Raw genomic sequence first — 22,690 nt, forward strand, 5'->3', positions numbered from 1 at the left:
AAATAATTATATTTTAATACATTTAGTTAAAGATATACCTCATATGGGTGTACGTGTAGAAATTTTATAATATAGTAGGTATAATTGTTTAAATTTTAAAATTTAGGGAGTGCATCCAAAACTTAATCGTATTAATTCTAAAATACATAATTTTCTCAGCATTCTTTTTGTTTTCACTCCTTTTAGATTAGCACGAAATATTAGGCGGCAAATTTTCCCCCTTTTCTTTTCCCAAAAAATTCCCTCTTTTAAATAGTAGTGCCGTGTCCCACCCCATTTACTCTCCCATATCTCCACTTCCCATCTCATTAAGTAATCAACCTCCAATCTTAACCTCTATTGCAAATCTCTATTTGATACTAACACATAATTACAGGATGCACATATCCTTAGCGTAAGTAAAGTAAAACCATCCTTCTCTTTACTTTTTGAATGGTTCAGAAAGCTTTTTCGAAAGTTTTTTTGTTTTTGTTTTTTGTGCAGTATATGCAAACGGATACAAAAGCATAGAGTGATTTCGTTCAATCAGCAATGGCAGGTCTTCAACCATGAAGAGGTATTTTTTGGGCTGAAAACTCTATAATTTATATGCTTTTTAATTGAAAACTGAATGGTCGAGTAATCGAATAGTTCACTGTGCAACTTTGATTGAGTATCCTCACTAGGAGTACTTGTTTCTTAATTATTATTTGTTTCAGAAATTAATAGTATTAATTTTGTGATTAAAGTTTGAAAATATGTTTAATTTAGATCATTATATCCAAAATGCACTAATATAATATATCTTTTTGTTTCACGCAGGTACATGAAGGTGAAAACAAATTCAAGAATAACATTGCTAGATGAGTGAAGCTACATTAGCCAATGAGGAAGCAACATACTTTTTTCTTTTTAATTTATCATGTTCATGTATTGTAATTTATTTTTCCCCCCACTCATTTAGGAGGATTTAAAGTGTGGAAGGAGGATTTATAGTGTTTTCACACTTCCCTTCCAGTGTGACTCGAATCCAGGACCTACCGGTCGTGGGTGGAGGTGCTTAACCACTGAGCCATCCTCACTTGTCATGTATTGTAATTACACTTTCATGTTGAATTGATTTTTTTTTTTAATTTAAAGGAATTTGTAATGAAATATTATCTCTCCTTGCATGTCTATTTACGTTATTTTCATTTTGTATATTATTAAAGAATAAAATACTTACTTGCTTAATTTATATAATGGATTCTAATTTTTTTATCTTTAAAGGATTAATTCTTCAATAATGACTATATTATACTATTTAGGAAAATCACATTTTCGTCACCAACGAATTAGTTCGCGCAGATGATTATATTTGGTGATAATCATTTGTCCTAAAATTACATTATTGAGTACGAGTTAACTATGTATTTGATGACAATTATAACTGTCACTAATAATCACAATTTATAGTGACAATTTTGTTTTGACGGTGAAAACAAATTTTTAGCGACGACATGATAGCTTTTAATTATATGATCGTTTTTGTCACCAATTAGTGTATTTAATGATGAAATATTTTTTGTATATAAACCATAGTTTTTAGTGACGAAATTATATTGTTTTCAGCTACAAATTACATATGACTTTAAAGACAATTATGATCATCATTGAATAAAACAGTAGTTAGTGACAAGGTTGTTTCGTCGGCATTAATCGCCTTTTTAGTGATAGAAATACACTATCAACCACAATTTTTTATACTTTTTTGGACGAACAAGTTCGTCATAAATAGTATGCATTTAAGGACAAATTTTTTTTTGTAGCTATTAAACTTTATTTAGCGACAAAACACTAAATTGTCTTTGTATACTTTTAGCGACCCATGTTTAAGGACGAACGTTTGACAATTTGTTTTTAGTCACAAAATATTTTTTTTGACGAATGTGAATTTTAAGTGACAAAACAGTTCATCACTGATAATCAAATTTGTTGTAGTGATTTAATCTTACAGTCAATCAACTAATTATATGTTAATATGGTGGTTGGGTGAAGAAGGCATATTAAATGAGGAAAATATGAAGAAAATCCTTGACAATTGTCGTGTTCGGTAAAGCAGCCAGCAAACCAGCTAATTCCCACATGTTAAGTGCCTAACTCCACTTTCTAGTGGAACTATGAACAGAATAACAGAACAAAATAATGAAATGAAGAAATTGGTGGAAGGACAGACGAACTTATTAATTTTGTTTGGTTAATTAGCTACTTTACTGATTTGGAGTTCTTTTTCGTAAGTGGAACCAAACCGCCCCTGTCTGATGCAGGTACACGTTGCTTCGCTGGGAGGCGGTCTCTCATGTTAACTACTACTGCTAGTTTTTGAATATGTAAATTTTCTTTAAAAAACTTAAAAATTTTATGTTCGAATTTATGATGAAAGAAAAACTCGTTTGACTTTTGAAATCCGGCACGTGACACATAAATTGAATTAGGAAGGCCAGTTTATATATATGTTATAGTGTTTAAGTTTTGTGCACCGTCAGTATATAAAACTTTTTACACTACAAGCTTTTAGCGGACGTGCGTTGCACGTGGTATCGCGTCAATATATTTACATGTATTCACTTTTTTTTTTATTTCAAATATAATTTTAAGTTTGAGTTTACCATACTTGACAATTATATATACTTGATCAAGTTTGAGATAATTTTTTGTTATAATTACTGTTTCACAAGAAAAATTCATTATCTGCAATAGTTATGCGGTAAAAGTCATTGATATAAAACGTGCTACATGCATGAGATTTTTGGAAAAATTAACCATAAAGTGCATCATTATTAGTCTCTTAATAATTTTCAAGTAACCTGTAAAATTTCAATACTATTTTCTTACATTAGGATTTATGAGATAAGTTAATTTTAAGACGGTTGAATGGTCCATAAACATTAAGGAACCAAAATACAAACATTAATAATAAACCCAAAGCACCAATTATTATAAAATTACAATAATTCCGTGCAACAATCTAGATTTTTTAATAATATTACCATAAGTGTAGCCTGTGAGTTATCCGAAATTTCATCTAATACATTGGATGGAAATTATGTTACATTAAAAAAATATAGGAAAAATTACTATCTAAGATTCGCTTTACGCTGCATTGCTCAATTTGCAATTTACATATCTATATATAAAGTGCACCAACAAAAAAAAATCTTATTGAGGAATACTATTACTCTATCCAGAAGGATTAAAATATGAAGATAAAAATAGATTATGGAAGTGGGTTGAAGTCGCATACCTTAACTTGATGGCTTGATGACGATTCAAGAAAATTTGTCTTGAGCAATTGATGTAAAAAACACTGAACCTGTCGCAACTAATTATAAAATAATAATCATAATCGATCTCTTTAAAGAACTGAAACTTAATAATTTCGTCTCACCTATTACTATGAAAAAGATTCTGCAATAATGAAACTGGGAAGAATTAGCTATAGGTGACCTTTTAGTTGTGAAATTAGTATAGGTGACTCATGGGGACCACTTGAAAGTCAAACCCAATTAAATTTGGGATTAAGAAAATTGGGGTCCAAAATATATTTTTTCAAACTTCTTAATCTTTTACAAAATATAAAAAGACCCCAACTTAATCCAAAAAACCCACCAACGCCCTTCTCCTCCTCCCACCCCTCCCCCGCCCCACACCCCCCTCCCCTCCAATTTTTTTTTTTTTTAAGTTTTGAATTTTTTATTTGCTTTTTCACCAGCCACCCTGCTCCTCCTCCCACCCCTCCCCCCTCGCCCCACAAAAAAAATTTGATTTTTTTTAAATTTATTTTATTTTCTTTTTCACGAGCCGCCCCCTTCTCCTCCTCCCACCCCTCTCCCCCCTCCCCCAATTTTTTTTTTTAAAAAATGTTTTAATTTTCTTTATTTGTTTTTTCATCCCCCTGCTCTTGCCCCACTCCTCCTCCTCCCACCCCTTCCCCACTAATTTTTTTAATTTTTTTTTTATTTTCTTTATTTGTTTTTTCACCCCACCTCCTCCTCCTCCCAACCCTCCCCCCCACCCCCCAGATTTTTTTTTAAAAATTGATGTTTTTTATCAGTCCCCACTCCTCCTCCTCCTCCCCCCCCCCCCCCCAATTTTTTTAAAATAATTTTTTTATTTTCTTTTAAAAAAAAATTATTTTCTTTATTTGTTTTTTCACCCCCCCAATTTTTTTTTAAAATTTGAAAAGTTTTTCTTTTTGTTTGTTTGCACCCCCCCCCCCCACCCTTCCGCAAAAAAAAAAAAATTGTTTTGAAAAAAAAAAGTTTTGAATTTTTTTTATTGACCCCCCCCCCCCCCCCCAAATGATTTTTCTTGAAAAGAAGTTTTGAACTTATTTTTTTGGTTTCTTACAATTAATATTATTTTAAAAAAAAAGTTTTGAAAAGTTTGTTTTTTGCAACCTCCCCCCCCCCCCCCCCCCCCCCACTCCCAAAAAAAATAATCCTAAAAGGAAGTTTTGATTTTTTTTTATTTGGGGTTTAGGAAAAGTTTTGATAAAATCCAGGTTGTTGTTATGTGTTTGTAGTGAAATAGATGATTTTTCTGTTGTTGTCCTGGTATGGTTCAGGGTTTAGGAAAATATGTCCAACAGATAGTTTTTTTGTTCTTGTCCTGGTATTTATCTGGTTCTATTTGTAGAAGATAACCATCAGATTTGTAGTTGTTGCAACAAATTCGACACTTTTTGCAAAAAGTGGACAATCTGTTGCAACGACTCACTAATCTGTTGGACATAGCTTCAGTTATTTGTTTCTATTTGTAGAAGATATCCAACAGATTTTTAGTTGTTGCAACAAGTTCTACACTTGTTGTAACAAATAGATAACCTGTTGCAACAACTATAAATCTGTTGGACATAGCTTTAGTTATTTGCTTCTCTTTGTAGAAGATATCCAACAGATTTTTAGTTGTTGCAACAAGTTTTACACTTGTTGTAACAAGTAAATAATCTATTGCAACAACTACAAATCTGTTGGACATAGCTTCAGTTATTTGGTTCTATTTGTAGAAGATATCCAACAGATTTTTAGTTGTTGCAACCAGTTCTACACTTGTTGTAACAAGTAGATAATTTGTTGCAACAACTACAAATCTGTTGGACATAGCTTCAGTTATTTGGTTCTGTTTGTAGAGGATATCCTACAGATTTGTAATTATTGCAACAAGTTCTTCACTTATTGCAACAAGTAGACAATTTATTTATGAATAAGCAAATGTTGAGGAAAGATATAGTCAAATTGGCAGCCAAACTGACAATCAATCCTCAAAAAGAGATGAAGAACAGAGCCAAGAAGCAGTATATACAAATGAAGAAAATGAAGAAGAACTAGAAGATGAAGAAACTGATGATGGAAATGAAGGAGATGAAGTAGATCAAGGAAATCTGCTACACTCCAGAAGGTAGTTGCTGAACAAATTATACTTAAGTTGTGGTATTTGGAGACTGTTGAACAATTTCTGTTTTTTTTTTTTTTTTTTTTTTTTGTCTTTTATGCTATTTGTGAATGATGTTTATGAACTTATTTATTTTGATTAGTTGTGGTATTTGGAGCCAAGGTGGCTGTTGAACAATTTCTATTTATGAACTTATTTATTTTGCTTACTAATTGTTGCAATAGATGCATACAATAGAATTGCTTAGTTGCTTAGTTGTTGCAACAAATTACTCACCTTGTTGGAAAAAATCAAACAATTACTTAAATTATTGTAAAAACTAAAAAATATGTTCGCAACAGATGCGTTAATTGTTGCAACAGATTATACACTTGTTGAAGAAGTTGCAACAAGTTACTAATCTGTTGCAATAGATGGATCAGTTTAAACAAGTCACTAATCTGTTTAGACGAGTTGCCTAAATGATTGCAACAAATCATACAGTTTTTGAAGAAGTTGCAACAAGTTACTAATCCGTTCCAACAAGTAACTAATCTATTTAAACAAGTTACTAATCTGTTTAGACAAGTTGCCTAAATAATTGCAACAGATCATACAGTTGTTGAAGAAGTTGCAACAAGTTACTAATTCGCTTGAACAAGTAACTAATCTGTTTAAACAAGTTACTAATCTGTTTAGACAAGTTGCCTAAATGATTGCTACATATCAAACAATTGTTGAATAAGTTACAACAAATTACTAATCTGTTTCAACAAGTTACTAATCCGTTCCAATAAGTAACTAATCTGTTTAAACAAGTTACTAATCTGTTGCAACAGATAGTACAGTTATGGAAGAAGTTGCAACAAATTACTAATCTGTTCCAACAAGTTACTAATCTGTTCCAACAAATAACTAATCTATTTAAATAAGTTACTAATCTATTTAAATAAGTTACTAATCTATTGCAACGGATCATACAGTTGTGGAAGAAGTTGCAACAAATTACAGATATATATATATATATATATATATATATATATATATATATATATATATATATATATATATTGATCACTAAATATGGTTGATTTCCACTGTTTAACACTAAATATGGGTGAATCAAATAGGTCACACCAATTCACTCCAATGATCACTCCATTTAGTGCGTATTGGACTTAGTTGGTCATTTATCCTGACCCAAAACACCATCAAATTGCTTAAGTATATATATATTGATTACTAAATATGATTGATTTCCATTGTTTATCACTAAATATGAGTGAATAAAGTAGTTCACATCAATTCACTCTAATGAACACTCCGTTTAGTGCGTATTGGACTTAGTTGATCACCTATCCTGACTGATACGCCCAAATTACACCTTTAATATCAGGAGTAAGCGGTCGTTGTCAAATATAGAACCCAACAAGGTTGGGGTTGAATCCCACAGAGAATACGATGAAGAAGAATACTTAATAAGTGTAACACCCGACCGTTAGTCTATATTTTCAGGGGAAGGGTAATATAATAAAAGTTTGATTGTAGTTTGTTCATTAAAAACTGAGAATGGTTATAGAATGTAAACAATTGGTAAATGGGGCTAAGGTTGTGGTTCAAATGGAGAGTAATACGATTGGGTATCAATTCAACTTATTTATATGCCTAGGTGCGTTAAGCCAAGGGTTACGTGATTCTTGCCAAAAGTTTTCCAACCAAATCAGCAATTTTCATCCTAGGCTTTTCCAAGCCCTAGAATGTTTCCTTTAACAGAACTCCCATGTAGCCTCAACTAGCTTTCCTATTCCTAGCTCAAGCTATTAGATGGATTTAATGACCCAAATTGTTGCTATTAACTCTTTTCCTAACCTCTACTTTCTTTTCCAAGCAAAGTAATGGTATTAAGGCACAAGTAATGTTGTACACCATCACAAGACATTAATGCTTGAAGAGCTAATAGAAAACACCACTAGCATATAAATGTAGTATGAATATGAAACCCAATCACATAACTAACACATTTGATCCCACAACCTTAGTTGGAGGATTAGCTACTAATATTCATTAAAGATAAAACAATCAAGTACAATGTATGCATAAATCTTACAGAGTTGTTGGATGGAGAAGATAACAAAAGCCAAAAGAATCTCTTAAATACTTCACCAACCAACAATAAATGAACTCCACCCAAGGTTTATGCTAAAAACTGCAGAATAATTGATCCAAAACCCTAGACAATCTATTTATAGCATGTCCAAAACGGGAACAATTTCCAGACAAAAATGCCCCTGTGCACCAGATGCGTCTCGCATATGGTGTCGCAAGTGCAACATGCGAGTCGCATGTTTCACCAAACCATCGCATGTGTGACAATCTTAATCGTCTGTTGAGCAGCATATGCGACATCATATGCGAGTCGCATGTGCAACATGCGACTCGCATATGGTGTCGCATGTGGTGTCACACATGGTTTCTTCTTTCGCCTCTTTCTGTCAGCAGATGCTGCATCACATGCGATTCGCAGGTAGCACATGCGACTCGCATATGATGCCATTGTTCAGTTCAGCTGACTTTTTGGTTCGTTTTCCTTCATTTTGCTTCAAGTTACTTCCGGCACATGTTATTCTGCAAATTGTCACAAAAACACGAGAAACGACATCAAAAGTACTTGGGGATGTGCAAAAGACTAAGTCGTTGGTGTCGAATATCGCGTAATTTCACGACTCATCAACACCCCAAACTTGTACTTTTGCTTGTCCTCAAACATTTAAAACAGAAATACAACATATGCCAATTGCTAGGTACTACAATGATGATCGTGACCAGTCAAAACATAGTTATTCAAAATATGAGTTCCCCTCCCTCTTGTTGCGAGACGTGGTGCCTTTCCTCAAAAGGTGGGAATTAACTGGCTGCTGCATTTGATGACACAAGGTTACTCTATCTTTAAAAGAAACGGCTTCAAATGAAGCGTCAAGAAGTAATTCTTTCGTTGAGCCTAGTAATCCATATGCCCTCACAAAGAGACCAAAGAAAGTCCCACACACACATATTCACGAATAGCAACTGGGACAAAAGACGAATAAGGAAAGAACCACTCACACTCAGAAAAGAACAAGTACAAGTACAAAAACTGTGGTGCCATATGCTTGCCCTTTAAGTATTTCTCCACTAATGTAAACACACTTGTTCAAAATCAATTAGGACTTGCGGGTCATAGCTAAGGTTCGGGGTTACGGTGGGGTGAGATTTGGGTAAGAGTGACTTGACGTCTCCCTAAGCATTTTCGAGCACGCTCCCTTCACCTAATCCGTACCTTTTTCAACATTTAAGCATTATCCGCCAATTCGTGACTCCTTTTGCCAATATCGTTATTGCTTCTCTAGTTTCCCCACTTATTCCTTTCATCACAACCATTATTCACACCCTTGCTTTCACTGCTAAATCTACGATTTGCATGTACATATGCACACCTTTCTTTTACACAAATATCTACATTTTGTTTTTACTAACACCCCCAAACTTATGCATTTTCGCCTATTGTAGCGTATTCGATTTGCTTAGGGAGATAGGGTGCTGAAAAATGGGTAAACAAGGGCAAAAGGAATGGGGCCTGTCGCAAGGTTGTAATGAAAGAAAAGAAAAACAAAGTTACGGCTCGAAATGGGTTAACTAGGATATCAATGCAATGGGTAGGAGTTTTTAGGTTTCGTGGCAGTCCAAAGAGAGCCTAATATCCTTTTTCAAACAAGTGTAGTTTAGTATTTCGCCTTGAGATACTTTCCAGGCAAGTTCTAGATCACAATTATGCACAAGACTAGAACAATAACCTTTCACACACATGGCACATGGATTACTTTGCTAACTTCTAACTACTTCTCAACCCATCATTCTAGACTTGCACAACATTTGTGTGTCACCAAATGAGCCACGTTAGTGTTATTCCTCCCCTCTGAGTACATATGCAAGAATTTTGGGAGGGGTGTTATCAAAATACGATGGAAAAGCGAAACAAGAAAAATTTATAAACCGATCAACCATCACTATTATACTTGGCAATGACAAAGTACAAGTGAACAAACTTAAACATGAGCTTATCCTAAAACGATAAAAACAAGCATATACAATAAAAAAAAAAAACATGCGTGAGCTGTCCTACCCCCAACAAAAGGAATATGCAGTGTCCCCAATGCATCAAATGTAGTACAAGGGATGAGTAACTCACGATGGACGCTTGGTGTCCGATGGTGTCTGATCAGCAGGGAGGACCTCCAACGGAGGTACTATCAATGGGAGCGTCGCGGCATCACCCTCCCTCTCGGGTGTCAATATCTCAGGTCCCACAGACGGGGGCAGTCGTGTGTCAGCAGGAGGAGCGGTGGATGAACTGGCCTCACCCGCCCTCGGGGGTTGAGAGGCCCCCCTGGATTTTCTGCTCGCCTCAAGGGACTGCTGCATGGCCACATATGTGTCTATCTCGTCTTCAGCGATACCAGCAGCTCGGGCGGAAGTACGTGCCTCCTCAACAGCTGGGTCAACCTCCAGCTCCTCATCAAACTCTTCCTCGCTTTCTTCCCCCTCTTCTTCCTCTTCTTCCTCAGTTTCTTCGTCCTCCCCAGCTGGCTCCTCCACCCCTTTGTCCGAAGGCATGGCAGGCGCTGTGGGCCCAGTGGAGAATAAGGAGGCACCGGATGGTAGAATGGGTGCACTGAGCTCAATGTCATGGGCTTTCAATACCCGAATGTCCTTCTTGACTTTAGCTAGGTCCGCCCGAATGGCAGGAAGACCGCCTGCACTGCCCCCCTCAATCTGTTCCAACCGACGATCAATGTGGCGAACATGCTCCTTAATTCTGTCCTGCTCTTTTCTAATATCTGTGATCGCCTGAGTGTAGGGTGCCATTGCTGCCTCAATCGCCTCCTTCACAAAATTGGGGAGCCGCTCAACCAACCAATTAACTTTAGCATCTGCTGCCCGGAGCACTCGCATACCCTCGGCAGACACTCCACGAGCTGCTGTGGTGGATGGCGGAACCGTATCAGTAGGAACTGTAGTGGAAGAACTCGGAGGGTCAGACCTCGGTGCTCGAGGGGCTGTGCTAGGAGTGGTCTCCTCATCATCGGTGGCCAAATCTTCGGACTCAAGAATATGAGCATCAAGTGGTGTCCCCGAAGCTCTCGGCTCTGTGCTCACCCGCTTTCGCTTCCTAGTTCCCGGTTCCAATTTGGTGTAATCAATCATTTGATCAGCCGGTACATTCCTGTCCACCCGAGGAATATGACGAACCTCTGTCCGGCGGCATAATTCAGTAATCAAACAGGGAAAAGGGAGCGATGTGCTCTTCTGAGTGGACGAATTCTTGATGTGGTCTCGGATAATTTCCCCCACATTGACAAGATGGCCCGACATGAGCGAAGCAATGAGAATACACTTTGCAATAGGTATGTTGGTGTTGTTCTTGGAAGGAATCACCCGCGATGATACGAGAGATAGCCAAAACTTTGCTTCGCGGTTGAAAGTGTTCTTCTCAATTGTGACCAATGGATCTAGCCATGGTGGAGTCCCAGAGGCAATTATTGAAGCAGCCCACTCTCGATGCTCCTCCGGGTTCTCCATCTTCAATTCATATTCCGAACTTACCGGAGGCCATCCTTCAACAAGGTCTGTTTCGCGGCGTTGCTCATATAAAATGGATGTTATGGTATCGGCAGCACAATCAATCTCTTTCCCCCGAACCGGAACCCAACACAAATGTTCCAAGTTTTTCTTTGGTTGGCGGCGCGACTTCTTCGCATTTAATGTGGCTGCATAAGCTGCGTAGAATTCCATTACTAGGGCCGGGCAGTATGTAGCGGGTTGCATGAAATAAGTCCATCTCAAGGTCTCCAGCTTGCGAATGATTCCCGGACATTGGTCGTGCAGCCCCTGTAGAGTGACTCTCTTTTCAACAATGAGGCCCCAGACTGGATTCCCATCGGGCTTAATTGTGTTCCAAGTCTTATATAGTTCCCTAGATCCAGGCACGGTAAACCGTTGCTCTATTGCTTCCCTCCGTTGACCTCTGGTTACAGCATCCTCGGGTTCAGGAGAGGAGGCCCCATGTGTCCCCTCTTCAGACTGGGGGACGGGATCAGCAGGTGCCTTGTCTTTTCGTCTTCGTGTTGCTCGTTTTCCTCCACCTTGAGGTTGATTTGAACGAGCCATCCTGCACAACATACAAAAATATACCCATTATTTATGGTGTTCCTTTAACAACGATAAAGAAACAATTTTTTTTTATTTTATTTTTTTTATTTTTTTACGGTGGCACCACATGCGAATCACTACATGCGACTCGCATATGGTGTCGCATATGATGACAGTGAGATCACTACTTGTGAGTGTCTCACTGTCACCACATGCTGCAGCATATGCAATTCGCATGTGCAACATGCGCATCGCATATGATGCTCGCATGTGAGTCACTCGAGTTTTTTTTTTTTTTTTTTTTTTTTAACACAGATGCACACAAACAAAACAAAATATGTTTAAGTAACTTTTTCCGTTAATATCGTTTTCCCCCGTCTATCATTGGAAAAATTCTATTAAATTACTCACACACATCTATATTCGATGATTGTTCTTCACAACAGACAATGACACTTTATAATCCAAAAGGCATCACGGGTCCTACTTCACAGGTAAGGTGCCATGGGTACTTAAGAATTCCTCATTTTGGCGAACGATCATATTTCCGCACCATTCAAGCATTCAAAGGGTCATTTAGGCATTTAATCACATGAGTTGAGAGCGAGCCTAAACTAACAATTCTTACAACAACTGGGTACTCAAGAATTTCCCAGTCATTATCTCGTTCGTCATTAACAACCAATTCCTAGATGGACTACACAATCATGGGTACTCAAGAATTCCCCATTTTTCATCAATTCTTAATCAACCCACAAAATCACATAAAATAGATCTACCCGACTAACTAAATACAACGAGTAGTACGGTACTACGACATGATAATGACATGGAATTGAGCAAGTAGTAAATACCCACTAATTACAGGAGCGAAAAGTCGACATACCTTGAAAGTTAATGAAAGTAGGAGACCTTGAAATCCTTTGTTTTCAGGGGAAAAGAAGTAAATACCAGTCAGGATTTGAGGAGGTGATTAAAGATGATTAGAGTGAAATGGAATTATGGGATGATGTAGGGGAGAAGAAGGAATGGGAGGAGAGGGAATCGTGAAGTTGTAACTGAAGATGAACGGTTACCTTATTTTATTTTAAACAAAACGTTTCCGCCGGGTCGGGTCGACCCGCGAACTTTCACCTACCTGCACAACATGCGACTCGCACATGATGTCGCATGTGTGACATGAGAGTCGCATGTCGTGACACTCCATCGCATATGATGACAGAAACTTTTGTTCTCAATGACTGAATTTTGGCATTAGATGCGAGACGCATTTGCCATGGCAGACTGATAAGTCGTGAAATTACGCGATATTCGATGCTAATTCCTTAAATTTTTGTGACTCTTTAAGAACTTTTGTTGTTACTTTGTGTGTTTTTATGTTGTTTTGTAGGATAAGATGTCCGGAGAGCAAAATGAAGCAAAACGGAGCAAAAATTGAACAAGAAGCACTTTCTGGCAGCATATGCTAGCAACACATGCGTGCAGCATGTTGAACATGCGGTGCAGCATGTTGAACATGCGGTGCAGCATGTTGAACATGCGAAGCAGCATGTTGAACATGCGAAGCAGCATGTTGAACATGCGAACAACATGCTGTGCAGCATGTTGAACATGCGGTGCAGCATGTTGAACATGCGAACCGCATGTTGTGCAGCATGTTGTGCACGAGGGTATTTTTGCCCAGATTTTGTTTCCGTTTTTGGGATGATATAAATACTCTTTTAGGGTTTGTAAAACACATCTTTTGCCATTTTGCAAGCTTGGAGGCTAGGGTTCATCTACACCACACTTTGGGGTTGAAGATTTGAAGATTTGGTTGAGCATTTCTTAAACCTTTAATTCATTTCTTCAATCTCTTGTTTTGTATTGTATATCTAAGTGTGTAGTATTTCATTTCAATACTTGAATCTTGTTTATGAAAATATTCTTGATTAAAGTTTGGATTGAACCTCTTGTTATGCTTATGTATTGAATGATTTTTATTTCTAATGAAGTGGGTTTATTGTTTTTCTATTAACTCTTCATGCTTAAATATCTCCTAATGGTTGCAAACATTATTTGTGCCTAAGCACTTTTACTTTGCTTGAGAAAGAAAGTGAAAGTTAGGAAAAGAGTTTGATAGCAAGGATTTGGGTCATTAAACCCATCTAATAACTTGAGCTAGAGATAGGATAGTTAACTTGAGGTTGAATTGATTGTGTTTAACATCACACTCTAAGGCTTGAGAAAGCTTAGAGTGAAATTCATTGATTTGGTTGAGAAACTTTCAATGAGATTTTAGAAATCATTATCTATTAACATAGACCCGCTCTTAGTTGTAATATCATAAAATATATTGGATCGTTACTTGAGTGTAATTTCCTTTGTATCCATGCTTGTGGCCATTGATCAATTTACTTGCTTTCTAGGTTAGTTTATATATTTTCGCATTAGTCATAAATTTCTCAAAAACCCAAAATATCATTTATCGTTTGGCAGAGCTTAGTTAGTAAAAATTCCTTACTTTCTTAATCGCCTAGCACATTGTTCCCTGTGGGATCGACCCCGACTCATAGTTGGGTAAATATATTGCATACGACCGTGTACACTTTCTCTTTGAGGAGTGTATTTGGACGTTATCAAAAATGGCGCCGTTGCCGGGGAACAATTTGGCGTATTTAGGTTAGTTTGGGATTTAAGCTTGCTTGCTTTGGTCAAAATTCGTAAATATTAGTGTAGTTGTTTTCTTTGCTTGATTTTATTTTTATAAAAAAAAAAAAAAAAAAAAAAAAAAAACTGACCAGTTTTGCAGAATTGCAAAACTGTCCAGTTCTGAAAAACTGTCCAGTTCTGAAAAACTGTCCAGTTTTTGCTTCTGCAGAAACTGTCCAGTTCTGAAAAACTGACCAGTTTTGCAGAATTGCAAAACTGTCCAGTTCTAAAAAAACTGTCCAGTTTTTGATTTTTGCAGAAACTGTCCAGTTCTAAGAAAAAAAAAAAAAAAACATGGCATCTTGGAATGAAAACGAAAATGGGTTTGATGGTTGCAATCCATATTTTGATGACCCATGTCCATATTGTGAAGGACCCCACTTTTGGCAAGATTGTGAATATGCTCCCGGGAGAGAGATGTGTGCACCGTCTCAATCCTATGATGAGAGTATTTGTAATGTATGTGGTGGCCAAGGTGGACATTGGGGTGATTGTCCCAATTATTTTACTTCCCCTCCCCCAAGTTGTTCTAACGAAAATGCGAGCTGTGCTTTTGAGTTTGACAGGGCCAACAACATGACAAGTGAAGGACAAAGTGCCGGATATGAAGGCATCATGGCAATGCTCCAAACATACTTAGATCGAGAAGCTAAAATGGAGGAAGAGCGAAAGCTCCTCCAACAATCCGTTTTAGAAAATGGAGAAGCCATGAAAAGAATGAATGATTCATTGGAGGATGCCAATTCCTCAATTGTCATGGAAGTGTCAACTCCTCAAAATGAAATGGTTGAAGAAGAGATTTCAAGTTTACAAGATGAGCCCGAAAATTCGTGTGACCACAACGAAAGTTGTGAAATTGAAGAAGTGGTTCAACTTGAAGAAGAAGAGCAAAATCTTGAAGAAGAAATCTCCAATTCTCAAAAAGAAGAAGTTGAGGAAATTTTGAAAAGCATAATGGGGAGGAACAAAAACTATGGGCAAGTCTTGACCAGATTGTGGGAAGAAGTTCAACATGGAGATGATGAAACTATCCAAAAGGTATATCTCACCATGGATGGATTTTTACAAGAGTTGGACGACTCTCACAATGAAGAAAATCTTGACAAAATGGAAATTTTGAGCCAAGATTGGCTAATGAATCAAGCTCAACAACTTGAAGCCTATGGAAATCACCGTGAAGGCATTTCATGGATGATGGAAGAATTTCTAAAAGTACATGTTGAGCAAAGTCAAGAATTGGAGCTACTTGAAATTGATATCCGGAAATTGGAGGCCGAATTGAATGCAAAGATTGAAGCATGTAATGCTCAATATCAAAGGGCCATGGATTATAATTTTGAGTTGGTTTCCAATGTAGAAGAGGTCAAGATTGATTTTGATGAGCTAATGGCGAATTGCCAACCTACCAACCCAAAATTAGTGAATGATGCCGAAGTTAAAGAAATGATACTAGAGTTGCATAAAAGAGTTCATAATATAATTTTTGAAGACTCTAGTCCATTTTTTGGTGAGGATGTCAAAACTCATGTAAATTTGGAATTTGAGCGCGTTGGACCACATTCTAACCATTTTTCGACATTGTGCTTGGTTGATGATATGGAAGTTGAACTAACCGAGCCAATGGAGAATTTTGGAGATGAAGAAGAAAGCGTTTTCATTTTAAAGTTTGCTATGCCAAGAAGACAAAATGGCATGCCTCACTTAAGGGCCAAGAAGTGCAAAATGCGATACCCGAAAGTTGGCCACATTTTTCTACCACCGCCCCATGAGCGTCATCATGATCTTGATTCAAAGTTGGGGCGCAAATTCATATCCTCCAAGTGGAGGGAAAAGTGGTAAAGGTAACCGTCGTGCCGCGACGTTAACTTAAGCGCTTGGTGGGAGGCAACCCATCGTTTTGAAAATTTTAAGTCGTTTTTGAAATTTTATTTTTTTTAGAATAGTTTAGTCTATGGTTTTTGACTAATCTGCAAAATTTCAGAATTTTTGGAGTTATTTTGAGCAAATCGGATACCCGGACAGCCCCCAAAACCAGTAAAAGCTGCGAAATATTTTTTTCTGGTGTCATAACATGCGATTCGCATGTCATACATGCGAATCACATGTGTCGTCGCATCTGGTGACAGAGACTAAAAAAAAAAAAAAAAAAAAAAAAAAAAAAAAAAAAAAAAAAAAAAAAAAAAAAAACTGATGACATCACATGCGACTCGCATGTCATACATGCGAATCGCATGTTCGGTCGCATGTCATGCTAGCAAAAAAAAAAAAAAAAAAAAAAAAAAAAAATTCTTTTTTCCTTTTCTATTTTTATGTTTTGTTTTGATTATGTGCAGCGAGGACACTGCAATGTTTATAGTTGGGGGTGGCACGCGGTAGCGCATTATATTTTGACACTTGCTCAAAATTTTTGAAAATTTTGTTCTTTTGACATATTGTGGATTAGTCACTCTTGTTATTTTATTCTCCTTTGAGGAAAAATGTGAAAACTCTTGGCTTGTTTGGTACGAATAGAGTTAGTCTCTTACATGTGAAATTGAAATGTGAATACCTCTCCAAATTGTTGTGAAAGTTAAAAAGCAAGGTGCATAGGAAAGAATGATCTTTGTGACAACTTTTTGGCTCATTTTGTGACTCTTTACCTACTAGTGTGTTGACTTTGGATTATGAGATATTGCACTAGTTGTTCTTGCTTGGAAAGTGAAATTGATCCATCTTGACTAGTTCATATGCCATGTGTGTGAGTGTTTGTTGAATAAATCTTGTGTTTACTTTTATCATCTAGAACTTGCCCGGTTAGTCGTTCAATGCTAATTTTGATTATGTTGGTTGGAGAGATGACCTTGGGCTATCTTTGTGAAAAAAAACCTCTTTAGTCTTTCTAGCCTACCATTGCATAAATAATATCACTAGTAACCCCATTTGAGCTTATGACTTTTTCTTTGATTGCCACATTACAAGCCTTTACCATGTTTGATGAAAAGTCTCTCTTTTGAACCTTTCCCTCTTTGAACATGAAATTGTGAATTTGAGGCCAAAAGCCTAAGTTGGGGGTGTTAGTGTTGCTTGAGAGCGGTGAAGGTTGGTGTTGTGAAAAATTCAAAAGAAAGGAAAAAAAAAAAAGGTTGCAAACCATTTGTGTAAAAAAAAAAAAAAAAAAAAAAAAAAAAAAAAGTTTGAATAACTAGGGAAACTAGTATGCAAAGGAAGGAGCGATGTTTTGAAATGAAGAGGAAAGTTTTTGTAGTGTTCAAGGAGGGTGTAATCACTTGTATCTCAAATACTTATCCTACCCTTCCCTAAGCCTACATTACGATCTTAAAAAGTCCCTATGTGATCTCCGACTGAAAGTTCTTGAGTTAGTGATGAACGAAAATAAGGGCAAGCTTATGGTGTGATATTTGTTAGCACTAGAACTTCTTTGTTGAGCGTGAGTGACTTTTGTGTATTTGTCCCTTGTGTTGTTGTTGTGAATATAGTGATTTTGGGACTTTCTTTCTTGTGAGGGCATATGGATTACGATAGAGTGGTGATGTTAAATTCCAAGTTGAGTCAATTGAGCATATCTAGGAAACTAGTGGTTTTGAGTCACTTATTGAGACTTGAGTGTTGTTGCTTGTTAGTTTTAATTCTCTATTGCATTCTTGAAATTGTATTTTGAAATGAGGGAGTTATTTGGTTAAATCTTCACATGCTTGTAGCCTAATTGTTGGTACCAACCAAAGTCATGTTCTTGTGCTTAAAGTGATTCCTCATTGAGATTTTAGTTTTGATTTGCTTGAGGACAAGCAAAGACTTTAAGTTGGGGGTATTGATAAGTCGTGAAATTACGCGATATTCGATGCTAATTCCTTAAATTTTTGTGACTCTTTAAGAACTTTTGTTGTTACTTTGTGTGTTTTTATGTTGTTTTGTAGGATAAGATGTCCGGAGAGCAAAATGAAGCAAAACGGAGCAAAAATTGAACAAGAAGCACTTTCTGGCAGCATATGCTAGCAACACATGCGTGCAGCATGTTGAACATGCGGTGCAGCATGTTGAACATGCGGTGCAGCATGTTGAACATGCGAAGCAGCATGTTGAACATGCGAAGCAGCATGTTGAACATGCGAAGCAGCATGTTGAACATGCGAACAACATGCTGTGCAGCATGTTGAACATGCGGTGCAGCATGTTGAACATGCGAACCGCATGTTGTGCAGCATGTTGTGCACGAGGGTATTTTTGCCCAGATTTTGTTTCCGTTTTTGGGATGATATAAATACTCTTTTAGGGTTTGTAAAACACATCTTTTGCCATTTTGCAAGCTTGGAGGCTAGGGTTCATCTACACCACACTTTGGGGTTGAAGATTTGAAGATTTGGTTGAGCATTTCTTAAACCTTTAATTCATTTCTTCAATCTCTTGTTTTGTATTGTATATCTAAGTGTGTAGTATTTCATTTCAATACTTGAATCTTGTTTATGAAAATATTCTTGATTAAAGTTTGGATTGAACCTCTTGTTATGCTTATGTATTGAATGATTTTTATTTCTAATGAAGTGGGTTTATTGTTTTTCTATTAACTCTTCATGCTTAAATATCTCCTAATGGTTGCAAACATTATTTGTGCCTAAGCACTTTTACTTTGCTTGAGAAAGAAAGTGAAAGTTAGGAAAAGAGTTTGATAGCAAGGATTTGGGTCATTAAACCCATCTAATAACTTGAGCTAGAGATAGGATAGTTAACTTGAGGTTGAATTGATTGTGTTTAACATCACACTCTAAGGCTTGAGAAAGCTTAGAGTGAAATTCATTGATTTGGTTGAGAAACTTTCAATGAGATTTTAGAAATCATTATCTATTAACATAGACCCGCTCTTAGTTGTAATATCATAAAATATATTGGATCGTTACTTGAGTGTAATTTCCTTTGTATCCATGCTTGTGGCCATTGATCAATTTACTTGCTTTCTAGGTTAGTTTATATATTTTCGCATTAGTCATAAATTTCTCAAAAACCCAAAATATCATTTATCGTTTGGCAGAGCTTAGTTAGTAAAAATTCCTTACTTTCTTAATCGCCTAGCACATTGTTCCCTGTGGGATCGACCCCGACTCATAGTTGGGTAAATATATTGCATACGACCGTGTACACTTTCTCTTTGAGGAGTGTATTTGGACGTTATCACAGACACCACATGCGATTCGCATGTGGTGTCGCATGTGGTGTCAGTTGGCATTTTTCCAATTCTTCTTCTTTGTGCACACTTTATTCCTACACACTTGGACACACATCAAAACATCGTAAAAGAACAATAAACACATGAAAATGAAACTTGGGTTGCCTCCCAAGAAGCGCTTGATTTTAGGTCGCAGCACGACGTTGATACCTTTTTAGCCCTTTTATGGCTCGTTGAGGATGAAAACCTCGATAATCTTTGCTTCATTCTGAGATCCCCAGTAATGTTTCACCCTTTGCCCATTCACTTTGATTTTATTACCACTTGGGCAAACAAGTTCAATGGCTCCAGACGGGAACACTTGCGTGATTTCAAACGGGCTAGACCATTTGGATTTCAACTTCCCGGGAAACAACCGGAGCCTAGAGTTAAACAACAGTACCCGATCTCCGATGCTGAACTCTCTTTGCAAGATCTTCTTGTCATGGAAGTGTTTCATGCGGGCCTTGTAGAGTGAAGAACTCGCATATGCCTTTAGTCGAAATTCATCGAGTTCGTTCATCTGCTCCAACCTCAAGTTTGAGGCATCACCCCATTCTAGATTCAACTTTTTCAAGGCCCACAATGCCTTATGTTCGAGTTCCACCAGAAGATGACAGGCTTTTCCAAATACCAGTTGATATGGGGACATGCCAATTGGTGTTTTGTAGGCTGTTCGGTATGCCCATAGGGCATCATCCAATTTCCTTGACCAATCAGTCCGGTTAGCATTCACTGTTTTGGAAAGGATGCTCTTAATTTCTCTATTTGAGACCTCAACTTGGCCACTTGTTTGGGGATGATACGGGGTGGCCACTTTATGCTTGACCCCATACTTCTCAAGAAGACTCTTGAATAATCGATTGCAGAAATGAGAGCCCCCGTCACTAATGATTGCCCTTGGAGTTCCGAACCTTGAGAAGATAACCCTTTTAAAAAATGCAGTGACACTTTTTCCTTCATTGTTGGGGAGCGCGATGGCTTCCACCCATTTGGATACATAGTCTACTGCCACAAGAATGTACCTGTTACTGTAGGAGCTTACAAATGGACCCATAAAATCAATGCCCCATACATCGAACAATTCAACTTCGAGAATCGGTGTCATTGGTAGCTCATGCCTTTTTGATATTCCCCCATGCCTTTGACATTGATTACAAGCTTTCACAAAGTCATGAGCATCTTGATGGATTATCGGCCAATAAAAACCACTTTGAAAAACCTTAGCCGTCGTTCTTGAGCTACTATGATGTCCACCCACCGGTGATGAGTGACAAACTTCGATGATGGGCATCATTTCTACTTCGGGTATGCACCTCCTTATGATGTTGTCGGCGCAAACCCTGAATAGATATGGCTCGTCCCAATAGAATTTCCGGGCATCACTTAAAAACTTCTTCTTTTGGTGGAAGCTCAAATCCACTGGCATAATGTCGCTTGCATGGAAGTTAGCAAAATCGGCATACCAAGGGATCATGTCATGCGACCCCGCCATTACTTGCTCATCCGGAAATGACTCATTGATTTCTAGGCCGTCCAATGGACGCCCACCTTCTTCAAGACGAGACAAGTGGTCCGCCACTTGATTCTCACACCCTTTTCTATCTTTGACTTCAAAGTCAAACTCTTGCAAGAGAAGGACCCAACGTATCAACCTCGGTTTTGCATCTTTCTTTGTCATGAGGTAACGTAAGGCTGCGTGATCGGTGTGAACAATCACATGGGTGCCCAACAAGTAAGCCCGAAACTTCTCGAAGGCAAACACAATAGCTAGCAACTCTTGTTCTGTGACAGTGTAATTCATTTGGGCACTGTTCAGAGTCTTGCTTGCGTAGTAAATTGGGTGAAAAATCTTATCTCGCTTCTGGCCAAGAACAACCCCCATAGCAAAGCCACTTGCATCACACATCAGCTCAAAGGGTTGAGACCAGTCCGGGGCAATGATGATAGGAGCCGATGTGAGTCTCTCTTTCAAAACCTCAAATGCCTTCAAACAAGAATCATCAAATACGAACTTCGACTCCTTCTCCAACAACTTGCATAGAGGGTTGGCTATTTTTGAGAAATCCTTGACAAATCTTCTATAAAACCCAGCATGCCCAAGGAAGCTACGAACACCTTTAACGGAAATTGGAGGGGGAAGCTTAACAATAACCTCAATTTTAACTTGATCAACTTCAAGCCCCTTTTCCGAAATCTTGTGCCCCAAGACGATGCCTTCTATAACCATGAAGAGGCACTTCTCCCAATTTAGAACCAAATTTGTCTCTTCACATCGTTTCAATACTTGGGCAAGATTCTGCAGGCATTCATCAAATGCATCCCCAACTACGGAAAAGTCATCCATGAAGATTTCAATGGATTCCTCAACCATATCGGAGAAAATAGACATCATGCAACGTTGAAATGTTGCGGGTGCATTACATAACCCAAAAGGCATTCTCTTGAAAGCAAAGGTCCCATAAGGACACGTGAAGGTAGTTTTCTCTTGGTCCTCGGGAGCAATGGTGATCTGGTTGTACCCGGAATACCCATCAAGGAAGCAATAATAATCTCTACCCGCAAGCCTATCAAGCATTTGATCCATGAATGGCATTGGGAAGTGATCCTTTTTGGTCCACTTATTCAGCTTCCGATAATCCATGCAAACACGCCATCCGGTAACCTTGCGAGTGGGAATCAACTCATTTTTATCATTTGCAACCACGGTGATCCCACCTTTTTTTGGTACGCATTGAACCGAACTCACCCATAAGCTATCCGAAATGGGGTACACAACCCCGGCATCTAACCACTTGATTATCTCAACTTTTACGACCTCTTGCATGGGAGGATTTAACCTCCTTTGATGTTCAACGCTTGGCTCACAGTCTTCGTCAAGCTGAATTTTATGTGTACAAATACCGGGTGGAATCCCTTGAATATCCGCAATACTCCACCCGATAGCTTTTTTGTATCTTCTCAAGATCACCATCAACCTCTCTCTTTGCTCATCCGTCAACCGGGCAGAAATAATCACAGGCAATGTGTTGTTGAGTCCAAGAAACTCATACCTCAAATGTGAAGGAAGAGGTTTGAGTTCCAAAGTAGGAGGCTCAATAATTGAAGGTTTTGCAGGAGGAGCTGCTCGGTTTTCCAAGTCAAGATCGAGTTTCTTTGGATTGAGGTGATAAGACCCCATTCCAATCAGTGCATTGACCATCTCCTCAAATTCTTTTTCGTCAT

The 22,690-nt window shown here is 37.8% G+C and overlaps 1 long non-coding RNA gene across 1 annotated transcript; it reads left to right on the forward strand.

Annotated features, from left to right (window-relative positions):
* Positions 1-267: 267 nt before the first annotated feature.
* Positions 268-1,166, forward strand: LOC132631994 (uncharacterized). Its single transcript, XR_009579213.1, has 3 exons — positions 268-394; positions 484-556; positions 802-1,166. It is a non-coding gene; the product is annotated as an uncharacterized LOC132631994 (long non-coding RNA).
* Positions 1,167-22,690: the final 21,524 nt, after the last annotated feature.

This window comes from Lycium barbarum, chromosome 1, assembly GCF_019175385.1.
Source record: "Lycium barbarum isolate Lr01 chromosome 1, ASM1917538v2, whole genome shotgun sequence".
Taxonomy (NCBI): domain Eukaryota; kingdom Viridiplantae; phylum Streptophyta; class Magnoliopsida; order Solanales; family Solanaceae; genus Lycium; species Lycium barbarum.